The sequence below is a fragment of the Dendroctonus ponderosae genome, unplaced genomic scaffold, assembly GCF_020466585.1.
Source record: "Dendroctonus ponderosae isolate FM_Combo_2020 unplaced genomic scaffold, Dpon_F_20191213v2 Dpon_F_20191213_6, whole genome shotgun sequence".
Taxonomy (NCBI): domain Eukaryota; kingdom Metazoa; phylum Arthropoda; class Insecta; order Coleoptera; family Curculionidae; genus Dendroctonus; species Dendroctonus ponderosae.
The window spans coordinates 14,688,978-14,694,977 of record NW_026018814.1 but is presented as its reverse complement, the minus strand read 5'-3'; the positions used below and the strand labels follow the sequence as shown (position 1 = coordinate 14,694,977).

At 34.0% G+C, this 6,000-nt stretch overlaps 1 protein-coding gene across 7 annotated transcripts in view; it reads left to right on the top strand.

The window, feature by feature from the left end:
- The window catches only part of LOC109543820 (sodium/potassium-transporting ATPase subunit alpha), a 48,768-nt gene that overhangs the window by 16,833 nt on the left and 25,935 nt on the right, over positions 1 to 6,000 (top strand). The gene's annotated exons all lie outside the window — the stretch shown is intronic.

Genomic DNA, 6,000 nt, shown 5'->3' with positions numbered 1-6,000 from the left:
TTTTGAATGCTTAAGTATTCCAATATGCTACCAATTAAACATGGAACAATTTCTAAATAATGCTTAATAACAAAGTTGAAATTTGATCTTCAACTTCAACTATCTTCTAGAAATTTTCGAAAAAATGTTTTTTATATTTTTCTCGTACTCCCCAAGTGAGCCTCTATCACCCCTTAAAAGGAATGACGCCAATTTTGAATCACCCTGTATATGTAGATTATTGTTACTGAACATTTTCATTCATATCTCGGAAACGATGGAAAATGGCGCAAAACTCATTAGAACCTTTTCCATAGAGCATCTCGAGCTTTATGTTTTCTTTATTAGTCTTTATCGAAAATTCGTTTTTGTTTCAAAGTTGGAGGGGAAAATGTCAAATTTGATGGTATCTGGCAAACGGTTCAAAGTGTCTGAAAATATCTAATGACGAACCCAAAGCAACCCAAATATTTCAAAACCGTTGGACAGAAAAACCCAAAAAAATCAATTACCAATCCTATTTATTTTTGCAATTTTGCAATAGAAAGTTGTTGCATGATACAAATAACAAACATTTACTGAACTAAAACATTATTATTTGGCTATTATGAAACACCCTGTATATATTTTGCTGGTTTATTCATAGAATCCGTCACAAATAATTAATAGAAGGGACAATAAGTAATTTGCATATGAATGGCTGTAACGTGGAGGGACGCATTCAACTGAACTACAATAGATGATGTTTTTGCGCTTTATTTGGGTAAAAAAATGCAGAAAATGGCTGCGTGTTTGTAGATGAAGGAAGCTTTCGATCACTAGTTGCTAAGTCTAGATGTGCATTTTTTTAAATGAATATCTACTTTTAAAATAACATGCATTATCGAATTTACAACTGAGAATTTAGTATGAAGAATATTTTTAAAAAAATTTTCTTAATTACGAAAATTATCTGCCAAACACGGTGATATGATTTTCAGCTGCAATCTAACTCCATATTTTTGTAATGGCGCAGTTTCCATCCAAACCCTTCGATTCTTGTACGTACTTGCTCTGGCTGGATTGAAAAATGTTCAACGCAGTGTAGGATATGTATTGGAATCTCTTAAAAAAACTGTTAAATGTTTATTAAAAAACAAATGCAATATGTTTACTAATTTAGTCTGCTACAATGTTCACAAATTTCACAATTATTTAAGCAAATGACGACAACATCATTAAACCTTAACATGTTATGCATCGTTGAATTCATAATAAAGGAGGTTTTAGAATTTGCCGTTAAACCGACTGAGCCGTATTTGATAAATGAAGTTGATGCTGGTTTCTTGGTCACAGCATAAAACTGACAATAAAAAAATACTGTAAGCAAAGTTCGAAAATTTCGGGTTTTTTCAGACAAATCAGGAACCAAAATTTTAATGAAAAATTTTAGAGCACCATTTTGTAAGATTTTTAATTGCCCAAGTTTTATTTTATTTAACCAACTTATAAGTTATTATTTCTAATCTTGGACACAGTGATTTTGAGTCTTAAAAGCGTGTTGGTCCACATGAATAACCTTTGCTTCCATCAAATAAAATCTCGTCCAGCCGGCTTTGAATAGTTGAGAAATAAAATTGAAAACCGGTTCAAGTTGGCTATGAAAATCCGTACTCATCGCTTCAATTGTTTATACTCAGCTGTTCAGCGTGGTTGAACTGGTTTTGGTTGGTTTTGGTAGAACCTGAACTGTCCCAACACATTCTCGGTTGTACATGCTGGCAAATGTGCGATATGATTAAACGCGCTTTTGTTCTAATTATAGTAAATATTTTCGTTTTCGCTTAGACATGATGGCGTTGTTTTGGTTCGGCTGTTTAATGGAAAGCAATTTTCCTAGTCCATGGGCAAGCAGTCAGCTGTGGAGTATTTGTGCGGCTTTATCCACTTGTCCTCGTTCCTCGTTTTAGCCCATTATTGGGTTGACCTATCTGAAAATACTCGTGCAAAATCTAAAAAAAGCTCGCTGTGACATTGCTCGTTAAAAATATGCTATTTGACGAGCGTCGCGACGTCATTATGTCGCCAAATCACTGTTTCAGTTGGTTTAGTTCTGAATTTTTCAAATTTAACGACGTAATGTGTCTTTATAGAGCATCAAGTGCATGAATCTGTATGAATGCCGATTATTTACTAGAGCTTTGTTCATTACGTTTTCTACACATTCGATCAGTTAACAAAATGGTTGGGTTTTGATTTTCTTGGCCCAGCAACCATTCCTGAAGATGCGAGCCCTTCATGCTTGCGAAACGCCAGGAGAAAATTTTAAGTCCATAAAATTGACCAGTTTCATTCTATCAAGTTTGCGATGCGTGCAAATACTCTGTATAAATTATGCATTATCCGACCATCCTATGTTGACAATCATGTTAACACATTTGCTCGTTAAAAAAAATTACATCACATGGTGCATATTACGTACAGATCGCGATCCTTTTCCTGATTACAAGGTTACTTCCTATTTATTCGATGCGAGTTAATTAACTTAATTAAACTAAAAAGGTTGTAGTTATAGAGATTAATTAAGAAGAAGCTGCCTTAATTTCGAGACTCCGTTATGAAGAGATTGAATTTTCCGCGAAATGAACTTTTGCTTGGATTATTTATCTATTAAGTATATCATTCTAAAACAATGGCTTATTGCCAAGTACTTGCAAATGGTTGACGGTCTTTTTCTATATAGCGGGAGTTGTTCACTTTTAGACTACTAGTTAAAGTCGATTAAATCATAATTTGAATTAAAAGTGATCGAAAATTACTAGAAATTGATTTTACTTGCCATTTGGTTGCAAGTTGAACGTCGGGTTGTTTTTTCTCCCGCCTTATGTTGGGACAAATCAATTTTCCCGTCAAATATTAACAAAAAACAATCATTAATTTCTATAACCATTTTTTATGAATCAGAAAAAAATCCTCAACTAATGATATTATTTGAACCCTATTCAAGTTTTAAAATAAAATTGAGGAAGCCGCTCAAAATCTAGTTTTCCAAATGGAAACCTCCAGTTTTGATAATTTAATCACATTTAGCATTAAAAATAAAGGCAAGTTTGTGTAAGGTCGTCTATTCCAAAAGTTGTTATCAAAATTCTATTAAAGTAAGTTCTTTTTATCAAGGAATGCAACTGAAATTAAATAACACATACATAATTCCTTATAGGAAGAATTAATAATTTTTCTAGTGGCTGCAACAGTAATTTCTGATATAAAATTCCAAATATATCAAAAACGGAACTTAGGTGTAGAACATAATACATGAAATCTATCTAGAATCTAGAGTAGAATTCAAAAATTCAATAATATACAATAAGCAAGTTGCCACCTATGTCCGGTATAATCGGAAGTTGAAGCCATGTTGAAAATATATTAGATCGCTAGCCCTCAATGACTCCCGTATATTGTCTAATTTTCTAAGTTCTTCTAATCATAGTATGTAATCTGTTAGATAATCTACAATAAATATTTTTCCCTCAGATCAGAGTATCAACCAAATAATTGTAAAACAATTTACGATGTCGCTCATTTATTAGATTATTTAATCAGAACACTCACCTGCATTGATCAGCAGTCATGATCAAAAACCTTTTATCTATTATCCGTATCCGTCAGGACTTGAATAAAAGTATGACCTGAACTAAACCTTAAACCTTAAACAAACCGCTTTTTATATCCTAATCAGATTAAGGCTTAGTGCAAAGTTAATTGCCTTAATCAGGATTCAGCACAATTTTAAGCCGTTGATTTGTACTTTATACGTGAAAATGCGCTAGTTGTTCATGTGTGGGGAGTTTGGGAACTCATTTGTGGCTCCTCATAAATTACTCACATGATTTTGCTGTCTCAAGGATATTGTTTAACCCGAATTTGATATTTTAGCGCGCGAACATTGCGAAATTCCACTTGCTCAATTTGTCAAGCTAATCCGTTCATTCGTGCGATTATAACGGGATGGATATTCTAAGTGCTTAGTGAAGATTGTCTACGAAACTACTCGACCATTATGGAAACAGCCCGCGTATTTCTACTGTTTGCTTTGCAATACTCTCGTTTCCATAGATACAGCGGCTCTGGTCCAATAAGCTTTCAAGGCCTCATTGCTTATGTTTACAGGGGATCGGTGAATGGTTTAAGTTATAAATTTTACCACACAGTGTCAAACTGTTGTTACCTACATTGCCAACTTCTTGTTTACTGGCTCGTCCAGGCTGGGATCGATTTTTGGGTCAATTAAAAACTTGTCATCCACACAGGCTATTCATTTGTATGGAGCTTGGATGACGCCCTCACTGCTTAGAGGCAGCCAATTTCCGAGGTATTGATGGGAATTATTGGAAATATTTGTGTCCGGACTGGGAAAAGGCTATTTTCGATTAGAACCAGAGAGAAAATATGTTTACCTGAGATCGGTAGAGGCAAGCCATATTGGCAAGAAATGAAATATATTCAGAAATAAAATTCGTTGGATTGGGGGTTTTCAAGAGTTACGTCCTTCAAGTTGGCTCGGTTGTTGAATTAATTCGTGTCCTGGCGCTTTTTACGAATGAGCTTTAAAGGAATTTTTTTTATTTGTCTTACACCCGTTTGGTAATTGTTTCTTAATTGCTTCCTTTGTTGAACTAATTAACATTGTTTCATGATTTGTAAGCGCACAGGTGAGGATCAGCTTTGAATTCTCTATATCTGAGTTCGAGTTGGGTTTAATAGAATAAGTGCACAGTTTCAAAATTAAGCACGACAATTTTTGGAAAATTTACATTTTTGTGCCCCAAATGTCTTATTTGTTTCTAAACCGTTAGAGATCTGAAATGTTTGCAGACAATTGATCAGACTGCAATCGACTTTTGCGCAAAATTACATTATCTCAATAAATAAAATTTTTGACAAAATGATCTTTTGTGCCCCCACCTGCTTCATTTTTTGAAACGCCGTTTATAAGTCCTGTTATCAAACTAAATTTTGTCCCAAGATCAACCAAAGCCAGCTCGACTGTTGAGCTAACTTTTCATTTTTTTAAAGAAAACAATAATAAGAAAATACATTTTTTAAAACTTCAAATGCCTAATTTTTTGAGACCCGGATATTTGCTTATCATTTGTAAATCTAGTTTAAACGGTCTTAGACAGCTGAAAAATGTGGTTTATTCAATTCAATTCTTTCAATATACCGGGAATCTTTTGGAAACAAATTGTCTTTTTGGGACATGCTTAATTTTCTGAAGCGCAGCGATTTAGAAATTGCGTCCAAGTCTGGTTTTAACGTCGATAGAGAGCTGAAAAATTGGCTTGAAATCGACAAAACCGCACTTGACGATTGAAAAAAATTTCATTCTTTCAATATCGCGGAAACTTTTTGTAAAAAAAAATTTTTCAGGTCCAAATACTTCATTTTCTGAAACGCAGCGATTTGGAAATTGCCTTTAAGGCCGGTTTTAACGCCGATAGAGAGCTGAAAATCTAGCTAAAAGTCCACCAAACCAACAAAAAATTGTAAGTAAGCACTTCACGATTGAACAAAATTTAATTCTTTCAATATACCGGAAACTTTTTGGAAAAAAAAATTCAGACAAATACTTAATTTTCTAAAACGCGGCGATTTGAAAATTGCTCCTAGGTTTTGTTCGAAAACCGATAAGGAGCTGAAGTTTAGTCTGAAGATCGACTAAACGGTGCTTGATAATAGTAATTTTTTTCTAACAAATTATAAGTAAGTTTCTCAAAAAAATTAATTTCGAGCCCCGAATGCCTGATTGTCTGAAACCGGGCCATGCGGAAAGTGCTTCTTAGCCTGTTCCAAAGCGGATAGGAGCTTCCAAATTTGCTTAAAATCCGGCAAACCGCTCTAAACTTTTAGCTGACTTTCATAAAATAAAATTCGGTTATTTAGAAAAAAATTGAATGCATTGCACCTGTGCAATTTTGTAAAATGCAGCTAGATAAAGCTGCTTATTCGTCTCGTTCTAAGGTCGATCGAAAAGCAACGAAT